The sequence below is a fragment of the Saccostrea cucullata genome, unplaced genomic scaffold, assembly GCF_032062105.1.
Source record: "Saccostrea cucullata isolate Sc308-1 unplaced genomic scaffold, CSIRO_AGI_Scuc_v1 ctg4653, whole genome shotgun sequence".
Lineage (NCBI taxonomy): Eukaryota > Metazoa > Mollusca > Bivalvia > Ostreida > Ostreidae > Saccostrea > Saccostrea cuccullata.
The window spans coordinates 10,398-21,185 of NW_026930975.1; the positions used below are offsets into that span (position 1 = coordinate 10,398).

Genomic DNA, 10,788 nt, shown 5'->3' on the forward strand with positions numbered 1-10,788 from the left:
CAACATGATGTATACGTACAGATGTAAACAAGATTAATTTGATTATAATAAAGTGATCATTTTATTCAAGTCAGTTTATATTTATACAATTACATGTAGGCTTATTTATGCATACATGTATCTGATAATGTTATTTACGGTTAATAGCACTGTGCAGCTGTAGTACGATCTTTTATTTGAATGTAAATATTGCCGCATTGCTTCGCGAATTTATTATGTCACAGGTGGGGATCCAGGAATTTATTCAGCCAGTAATTAAATATTTTCAGCAAAATATCTTTCTGTAATTAAACTATAAACATAGTTTCTTTTTCCAATTATTAATATTACCTCTAAAAAGTCCATCACTGACACTGTGGCATTCTCATTTTCATTCTTTCTTCTTATTTCTGCAGACGTCAAATTAATCTTTTCAAACTATGACGTTAATTTTTGGCGATGTTTTTTCTCAATTATGACGTAATACCAATAAGGGCCCTTTTCGCATGGGACTGCTCATATCATTTCCTTTAAATTTATCATCCATCAAAATTATTGATTTCCATGATTTTTAGGGATCTATTTTGCAAAGTAAAAAATCCTTATTAAAAATCCGTTTAAAGGATGATAGAGTTTTATAAATTTGAATTTGAAACAAAAGAAGTTTACAGCTTAATATTTCCATTTCCATTTGTTTTCTCTATGATAAATACTACACAAGTGAGTCTTGTTAATTGCATGGTAATACCTGTGGTATGTATATTTCTCTATTGAAATACTACTGAAAGGTCAAAAGTCAATCTGCATGTATATCACTAGCGTATAAATACAGTACAGTAAAGAAAAAAATAGATGTTTTGTTTAATTACTTACTAAGGAATTAGTTATAATATATCTTTTAGCAAACAAAATAAATAATGAATTATCTTCTGATCAGATCCAAGTCACTAGCGCAAGGCTGTCCACTATCACCGAGGCCTCGAGAGACAGAGAACTCTACTTCCATAAACATGGTAAACAGCCCATCTGAACTACGTAGAGATATCGGATTGCCACATAGATCTGCACTCCATCATATGATACATATATCGTCCCTCAGTCATTACAATCCGATTTCTTAAGCAATTCAACTTACTCTGCAATTTTAAAGAGGTTGGGTGGTTATGGCCATTTCTAGACTATTTTGATAATTTATGATTTTTTTCTTTGTCAAATGATAGTTGACAGCTTAAAACTCCACTGAAGTCTTTTAAATGCCAAATCAGAGTCGGCCATATTAGTTTTCGATAACCCTACTATCTGCTAACCATGTATCACCCAATTGTGTGGGTCACGCACGACTGATTTGGTCAGTCGGTTTTAATCGGATCAGATATTACCAAGGCCTATTTGTAAAACGCCTAAGATTTTTTACAATAAAATAAAAAAGTTTCGAAGTATATCAGATTCTGAGATAAAACAAATGCTTTTGAAAGCATTTGATCTTGGTGTTGAGCAACCCTGACAACACGCAGTTACAGTCACAGAAGTTGGTACAGTGGACCTTCAGATATCCGGATGCTTCAGTATCCGGACGATTTTTCATCGGAACAGAGTTTTTTTTTTAAATATCATTGTATCGTGTTTAAATGGATATTCAGATATCTGGACGCTTCAGATATCTGGACAAATTGATTAGGAACCAAAGCGTCCGGATAAATGAAGCTCCACTGTACTTGTGCAGCTGCAGTCCACGTTCGCATGTACCAAAAAAACCGAAGTTCCTGGTTGTAACTTTCCGAGACGAACGTAAGATAAACGAGCCTAAATGCAAAAACATCTCAAAAAATCAATTACGAACAAAAACAATATATTTACTATGTAAACAGTTTGTGACAGGACCTCAGCTGACCGACCGGCGTCTGCACTCAGCACGGACTGACCGTGTTATGTTTTGCACATGCGCAAAGGAAATGCGGTGTCGGTCACGTTCGGAAGTGAGCACTCTTATTATGTTCCCCAAACGGAGTTTGGGAACATATTGTTTTTACTCGGTTTCTTATTATTATTATTATTATTATTATTCTTTTTTTTCTTCTTTGTTCTCCGGTACTTTTTTGTCCGCGAGTGTTCTCAGAAACTGTTCACCCAACTGAGCTAAAACCTTTTTAGGGTTAATAGGTGTGTAGTGTAGGTGTGCAACACGAAGGTTATTTTGCGCGCATACGCATGCACGTGCAGGCGCGTGAAATGAGTGAAATGACGGATATACTTTATATAGCCATAACTTTAACATTTTTTGATGAAATATTTTAAAACTCATTTAATAAGGATATATTCATAGTGTAGATAATGTGACACTGTCAAATTAGCACGAACTCACGCGCATGCACGTGCGCTTCGCTCTGATTGGCTGAAACAGAAATCTCAATATCTTTTCTGTTTTTTGACAAAATGCTATGAAATTTAAAATATAGGCATACTTTAGGATGTACTACAATATGATATATAACAATTGTCATGTAAACACGCGCATGCACGTGCGCTGCAATCTGATTGGCTTAAACTTTAAATGACTATAACTCCCTTGTTTTTCAACGAAACAGTATGGGATTTAGAACATAGACAAACATAATGGTCTCCCACAAGGAGGTATGGTCGTCATGCACAGGCATGCACGTGCATGCACGTGTGCTTTGCTGTGATTCGCTGAAACAAAAATCGCAATATCTTTTTTTAATTTTTGACGAAATGCTTTAAAATTTTAAACATAATCATGCATTAGGATGTTCTACAATATGATATATAACAGTTGTCATGAAAACATGCGCATACACGTGCGCTGCAATCTGATTGGCTTAAACTTAAAATGGCTATAACTTCCTCGTTTTTCAACCAAACAGGATGGGATTTAGAACATAGACAAACATAACAGACTCCTACAAGAAGATATGGTCGACATGCACATGCACGCACGTGCGTGCACGTGAAATGAGTAAAATTACAAATACACTAGATTAAAACGTATTTTTTAATACTTTTGGATAAAACGCTGTAATTTCTAGTATATAAATAGTGTAGACAAGATGATAAGGTCATTACGCACATGCATTCAAATGCGCATGCGTGCAATGCATAAATTTGAATATACTGAATGTACTTTTGGGAAAACATTGTTATAGTCTAAAAGGCATAGAGTTCGTCTTATTTAATGAAGCTTACAGGGAGTAAGGCACCAAAAGGGAGTTGGGGAGCGTTTGGGGAACATCTGTAACGGTTCCCGTTACAATTAGCCCTAGTTTGTTGTGCTTTTGTGTTTTGTGCATATATTTACTGCGACTCTCTTACACTGGATGCTATAACGATGTGTTCTGGTCTTTTTGCAACTTTACCATTTGCACGATTCGCGATAGGTCTGTAACCGCTACCTACAGTCACCGGCACTTCATGGTACACAGTGTACTTGGTCACTGGACAAATGCATTGACGCGTGACGATGATTTGGGTGTATACATAGTTAGCAAGTAACAATAGAACACGAACTAATATGGCGTCTATCGATGAAATATGGCGGCCGTTTGTTTACATTAGCGGCTATTTTATGATGTCAGTATAGCTTTAAGATATCATATTTCAAAATTTAAGTTATAACTGATGGTTAATAAAAAAATAATTTGTTGATCCCTAGCCTCCTTATCTTCCCCCTAAATATGTTTCTTGACCAACTCCCGTTCTATCAACTGCAACATTGCATTCAGTATCGCGGCGGAGAAGTGACCTAAAGCATATACACGTGTTCGTGCTTCCGACAACTTAAATCTAGGTCACATATATAAATATAGTTTAAAAGATTGTTTTGTTCATAATTTAAAATTCTTTTGTAGTTTATTTTATAAATGTTGTTATTCGACAACAGTTACTAAGAAGTCAATAAATTTGTTTCGTGTTTTTATGGGTCTATTTTTTATAGTAAAATTTGACTTCATTGGGCCTAGTGCATTTAAATCTACTAAACGAGACGGTGTTTCGATTTCGAAATATAAGAAGTCAATGTCTTGTTTATAGCCTACGCCGGGGTATCAACAATGGTGGGAAACATGGAATAAATTTAGAAGCCCAATATGCAAATTATCCATTGTTTCCCACTATTGTTGATGCCCTGGCATAGTCTCCTAACTAGACAGTAATTTCTTTAATTAGACTGTAAATCTTGTTCTCTCTGTCGTTGTTGTTGGTGCTGTCGTCGTCGTTAACTTTTCACATTGTCTTCTTCTTCTCAAGAACCACTAAGCCAATTTCAACCAAACTCGCCACAAAGTTTTCTTGGGTGAAGGGGATTCGCGTTTGTGCAAATGAGGGGCCACATCCTTTAACTATGAGAGATAATTATGAATTAGTGAAAAATTAATAGCTTCTTTTCCTCAAGAACCACTGGGCCAGACAAGATGAAACTCATGTGGAATCATCCTAAGGTAGTGTAAATTTAGGTTTGATCAAATCATGATCCCTGGGGTTAGGGTGACACCACAGTGGGGAATCAAAGTTTAACATAAGAATACATAGGACAAATCTTTAAAAACATTCTTCTCATGATTCACTTGGCCAGGAAAGATGAAATTTCTGTAGAAGCATGCTTTTGTAACGAAAATTCAAATTTAGTATACCTAGAAGGGTGACGTCGTGAAAGCCATGTCAGCGCTTATTCCCAAGCCTTGTCTTAAAATCACATTTTAAGACCCTTAAACGTTACAGATAATGTAAATTAATGTTAATTTTTCTATCAAAATTATAATACTTTTGACAGGTGTTATGTTGCACATACGACTGCATAAAACTAAAAACGCTGCACAGTCATGCGCACTCGGTTTAGATTTGGCCTAGTTAAATGTAGTGCATGGACATAAAAGTATAATCGTAGTCAAATGAAACGTCGAAACAAGGGACACAATGTATAAGACAGATTCGCATGTTATTTTTTGAAATTCAACAGACTACATTTAATTATTAATCGGTATCAGATATTCGCCTCTTGTTTTGTCAATCTGTTCGGAATAGGAAATTCCAGAAACATTAAATGAATATGATGGTTCAATGTACAAGTTCGATGTACATAAATCATCGTTACTATTCAGATGAGATCCACTGGCATCCATCTCATTATCAGCACTTTCCTTAATGTCATCATAAATGTATGTAGAACTTTCGATCGACTCTGATTTTGATAATCTCTGTTCACTTAATATATCAGAGTGGAAACCAAGTGCGTCTTGTGAACTTACATCTTTTGTAAAAGACGGCAGGGTTACATCATGATAAGACTTGCTGGAAGAAGACTTACACCTTCTCCAGTAAAATTTCATCGAAAGGACGATTAAGACAATAAGTATCAGCACGAACAGAATCAACGTGAATATTATCCATTGGGATATCTGTATTTCTTTTGTGTTCGTATTCAAAATGTAGATAAAAGTTGATTGTTCATTTTGCTCGGCTGTTCTGTGGTAAGGGACAGATACACTCGACGAATAATACGTAGTTCGATTTTTCCGCTTCCTTCTAACTGTTATCCTGGGCGCAGTGTACATATTTTCTGTCGTCAAATTGTAGTGTAGTTCTAAAAGCAAATGAAAAATTTTCAGAGATATGAACAACTATAAAAGCAACTGATAAATGAAAACAGATAAGTTAAAATAGGGAAAAATTGAAAATTAAATTTTTGCTAGATCCCCCTTTTTCCAATATTAATTTATGTAAATAAAATCCATATCATAAACATACTGCATTTTAAATCGGTAGCAATTATTTTCACTCTGTATTGTTTATGAATTTTCTGTTTTCTCAATAATAAAAAGGAAATGTCGGATTTGACTTGTGAATTTAGAAGGCTTAACCCGTTATCTTTTGTGTGAAGCTTGTCCAAATTTTCATGGATTGTCAAAATGAATGGTTCATGATATACTTATTGTATATTAAGATATTAGTTATGCAAACCTAAGTCAGAATTCTTTGGTTTTTATTATTTGAACCTAATATTTTTCTAAAAATATAAGTGATTAAATGTAAAAGTAAAAGGGTCATAAACTTTTATACAAGTATTATGAATGAAATGATAATTTTCTTTATAAAAAGAGTCAATGCTAAAAAAATAACAAATATCACAAATAAACCGGTTAATGCCATTTTAATACACCTTTTGTATCGCTTACTAAATAGACAAGGGAGATATTAAGCGAAAACCGCAAGAAGTACTGTATGTTTCAAAAGATCGAAAAAGCGACGTCGGTCATCCGAACGGAGAAGCGTCCAATCATAAAATTATGGTTTAATATAGATGAAACCTAGTCTGACATAAAATATATATTCAAACAACTTGAATTGATTATTATCTTCAATTCAAGATATTATTAAGAATTAATTATTATAATTATTTAGTCCATTGATTTGCAATAAGTGTATTCGAATTTCAACGATAAAATTTTGAATAGACTTAAAGAAGAGGATAATCACTGTTATTTGATGAAAAAGTATATTCCTATTCATGACGTTGTTATGAATGAAGCACCGTCGGACTTGGCGGCTGTGCAGCATGTGTATACAATTTGACGCTCGTAAATGATTGTATTTTTTTAAATGTTAATCAATATGATCTATACAAAAATATCATTGGCCATACTTGACATTGTATCATAAAAACGAAAAATGGCGTGTGTTTATGTAAAAAGAGAATAATAATACCCTTTTCCATATCACATCCGGCCCTCTGGCTGATATTGGTGTCTCGGGCTGATACAGGATTTGATGTGGAATATGGTATATATTATTATGTTTATTACATAGTTAGTAATAAATTACAGCACCCATTAAGTTGAGTAGAAAATAAGTGATTAATACTGCATGGACTTCTTACATACATGAACATGGTCTTTTTTCTCATACGGTTTGGGTTTGTTTCTACTTCATTAGCTATTTCAATGTACTCGATCCGTAATTTGAAAATAATCTATTATTTGTAAATTAGATTGCCTTTATTTTCAAAAAGTTAAAATTAAGAGAATATGAACCCACCAAAAAACTGTGTATGATTACAAGTATGTTTTTTGTGGTATAATTAACTAGGGGTGTGATATTGATCCGTATCAGCCCTGAATTGTGACGTCAGGCATATCGCATATGCAAAAATCCTGTATTTATTACTAAGTATATAATAAATATGAATACCGTTGTTACAACGCAAAATGTAATAAACCCGGATTATCACATTTTGCTATTTTACATTTTGCGTCGAGATCAACTCAAAATGTAATAGCACAAAATGTAATATCACGATTTTTAGATTATTACATTTCGCGTTATTACATTTTGCGTTGATCTCGACGAGAAATGTAATAAGGTGCCTTTTCGTTGTTACATTTTGCATTATTTCATTTTTAGCACTGAAGACAACGCAAAATGTAATAAAACAAAATATAATTAATTTTTTTGATTGCGTTTAGCAAAAAAGATCATAAAAATGATTCAAATATATACATGTAACCAAACATGGGAAACACGCTGTAAAAATATATAGATGTAAAACAATGAGACCAACGCTAGGGCTTTCACGGACATATATACAACTAAATGTATTAATTTTCTGACTCTGATTTTACTTATATTGAATACACTGTACTTAATGATACAGAATTAATTTAACTTAAATTTCTAACCAATAACACATATTCAATTTCCAAGGATTGATCATAGGTTCATTAAAAGCTCTTGATATGCATGTTCGGCATGTATACATTGGTTAACACATTAGAAGTGTATATGTGTGTCAAGCGAGTAGGAGCAGGGATAGGATTGGGTGTTTACTTCAATTGTATGTTTATTATTGTATTACTGTGGACATGGAGAAAAAATCATTTTATTATTGGGTGGAAAGAGAGAGAGAAATTTGTTTTTGCTTGTCTGCAATGCTGGTGATTTGCATGGAACATTATGGTATCATTATTTTTAATAAACCCTTCCCGCTATATATTTACATCTGCCAGTACAAATGAATAAGGTTTTTTAAATTAAGTGAATTTGCCTATAAAGAAAGCAAAAGCACACTGGACAATACCCCCAACAACCCTGCCCGCACATGCACGTTTCTAATTTGCAACACCTTTACTTTAAATTCATTTACTAAACTGGTTTTAAATACATGTACCTAATTAAATCAATATATTATAAAATTTATTAATTGTAAGAAATTGCATATATCTATTTTTTCCCTTTTTTCATCAACCACTACACTATTGATGATTGTACTCAATCTGGCTGACGAATAAAAGTGTGTAATAACATTTTGCTTTCTTGCCTATTCCTTAATCTCCACACAAAATGTAACAATGCAAAATGTAATGATCTAAAAACCGTTTTATTACATTTTGCGTTGATCTCGACGTAAAATGTAATAACTCGAAATATAATAATCCTTAAATGTGTGTTGTTACATTTTGCGTTATTACATTCTGCATAATTTCAACGCAAAATTTAATAACGCAAAATGTAATAATCCAGGTTTATAGCATTTCACGTTGTTATTACATTTCGCATTGTAACATACCCTATTTTTGACGTTTATCATTACGTCAGACTGGCAGATATATAAAGTATTTACACCTATAATGTTCTTTAAATAGTGTCCATTAATTTCTTGTACATTTACCATTGCAATCATAGCCTGTATTAAGATATTATCGTACACATTTGCTATTGCTTAGTTTTTTAAAGAAATTTAAGGATTTATCTACGAACTTTCTGAATAACCCACGTATTTCTTTATTGGAACTTTGAACTTAAAAAGTGATGCATGTTGTTATATTACATTTTATTTTAAAGAAATTTTGTACGAATTCATTTATAACAAGAGATATTTGCAAAACACTTATGTCCCCTCCCAAAAAATAATTGGAATTTCTCTACGTCCAAGGGGCATAACCCAAAACAGAACTTGACCTAGATAAGTTTATGATTAATCTGTATTGCAAGTTTAATTTCAACTTCTGCAACTTCTGCAAGGAAAATGAACGGAAACTGTTAATCATTGGATTTACAAGTCCAAGGGGCATAATTCTGTACGGAATTGTACGATCGTACCTAAAACAGAACTTGACCTCGATAGTCTCATGATAAATCTGTGTACCAAATTTTATTTCAATATATACAACCTCTGCGAAGAAAATGAAGGAAACTGATGGTGGATCGACAGACAGACCCACAGACCAACCGACAGAGAGATATAAGGAGGCATAAATATTTAAGACACAAGGAGGTAGTAATTTATACAAATAACATATCAACATGTGCATTTGTCATAGAAAAGAAATGGGGGAGGGGAGGTTGTTTAGCAAAATTGTCTAAAGTTTTTTTTACCTGTCAGAGGTGATTTTAGTTAACTCAAAAATTCAACAATGGTGTCAGATAAACAATTTTGAATCAATACCATGTTTTTATCTTTGATTGTACGAGAGGGCGGAAAATGCCAATGAAGTACAATTAGTAATTTTTAAACTATTATTTGGCGTGTTGCCAGGAAAATTCAAATCAAGGATGTTCAAAATACCCAAGGAAGTGATTTTATCTATATCCATGAAAATTGTGCCTTTTTCCCATGAACATTTTAGAAGTTTTCTTGATTTAAAAAAAAGTTTGATTTATCTACATATAAACACAATCTAATAAATAGTCTATTACTAATAAGGATAGCGGACATCATTTCTTTTGGCAACTTTCAGGATTTGTTTAAGTTTCAAATAATCCCATTGCACTAATCAGATCACCTTCTCTAAATAAAATATTGTTATTATTACAATTATTATTATTATTATTATTATTATTATTATTATTATTATTATTATTAAATCTAGGCAAGATATTTCTGTTTTTCATGGACAAGTGTTTAATTACAAAATAAATTCTATTTGTATTAGATGATCTTGTCAAATCCTAACAAAACAAAATAGAAAAAAAAATATCTTTTGTAGCCTGAATTTTAAACATAAAATTTTTTGGAGGAAATAACATAACTATCCATTATCGCTCAAATAAGTTTCAGTAAGTAAAGAAAACTATTTTTCATATTGAAAAAGAATTGATGGAAATAAGATTTCTTAATTACATTGATTAACGTTATTTGGTTCAACTCATATATACATATCTAAAAAGTAAAAAAAAAATGAAATGATAAATGAATTATAATTTAAATGCTACAACGATGGTTTAAAAAATCCGAAGGTTCATTTAAACATTGAATTTTAAAATCTTTAATTCAGGCACCTTTGATAGGACACCCAGAAGCAAAATCACACATTGATTTTTGGCAAGTACATAATTGTTGGCAATTTTCACCAAAGGTTGGGTATAAGCACACTGATGCGCATTGGTTGCCAGTATATCCAAGTCTGCATTCTGAAAATAAAATCCTTTAACATTTTATATTTAGGTCAAATATATTCTAGTTCTCACAATATTTACGTAATATTAATCTTTATCTAAATTCATGATGCAGCAATATTTGTCTTACTTATGCATTTTCCTAGTGCAGTGCTCCACTTATATCCATCACAGCAAACCAAGCCATGTGCTCTGCATAGAATTGATAAATTTCGCCTTAAGTTTTTTTTTTATATAGAGCTATTTTTCTAAGGCAAAAGCAGTAAGAAAAAATTAATTATTTAAAGATGACATCAATGTGTAAAGCGTTCATCTAATTTAAAAAATTTAAATGATGAGTTTTTGAGGTTTAAATATCTCTATTCTGCAGCGATTTATATGCGCGAATAAAACATACGCCAGAGGAAA

General features: G+C 32.5%; 1 long non-coding RNA gene across 1 annotated transcript; it reads right to left on the reverse strand.

The window, feature by feature from the left end:
* Positions 1 to 5,010: 5,010 nt before the first annotated feature.
* Positions 5,011 to 10,573, reverse strand: LOC134230824 (uncharacterized). Its single transcript, XR_009984425.1, has 3 exons — positions 10,511 to 10,573; positions 10,264 to 10,395; positions 5,011 to 5,572 (listed from the first exon to the last, which is right to left on the reverse strand). It is a non-coding gene; the product is annotated as an uncharacterized LOC134230824 (long non-coding RNA).
* Between the last annotated feature and the right edge of the window lie 215 nt (positions 10,574 to 10,788).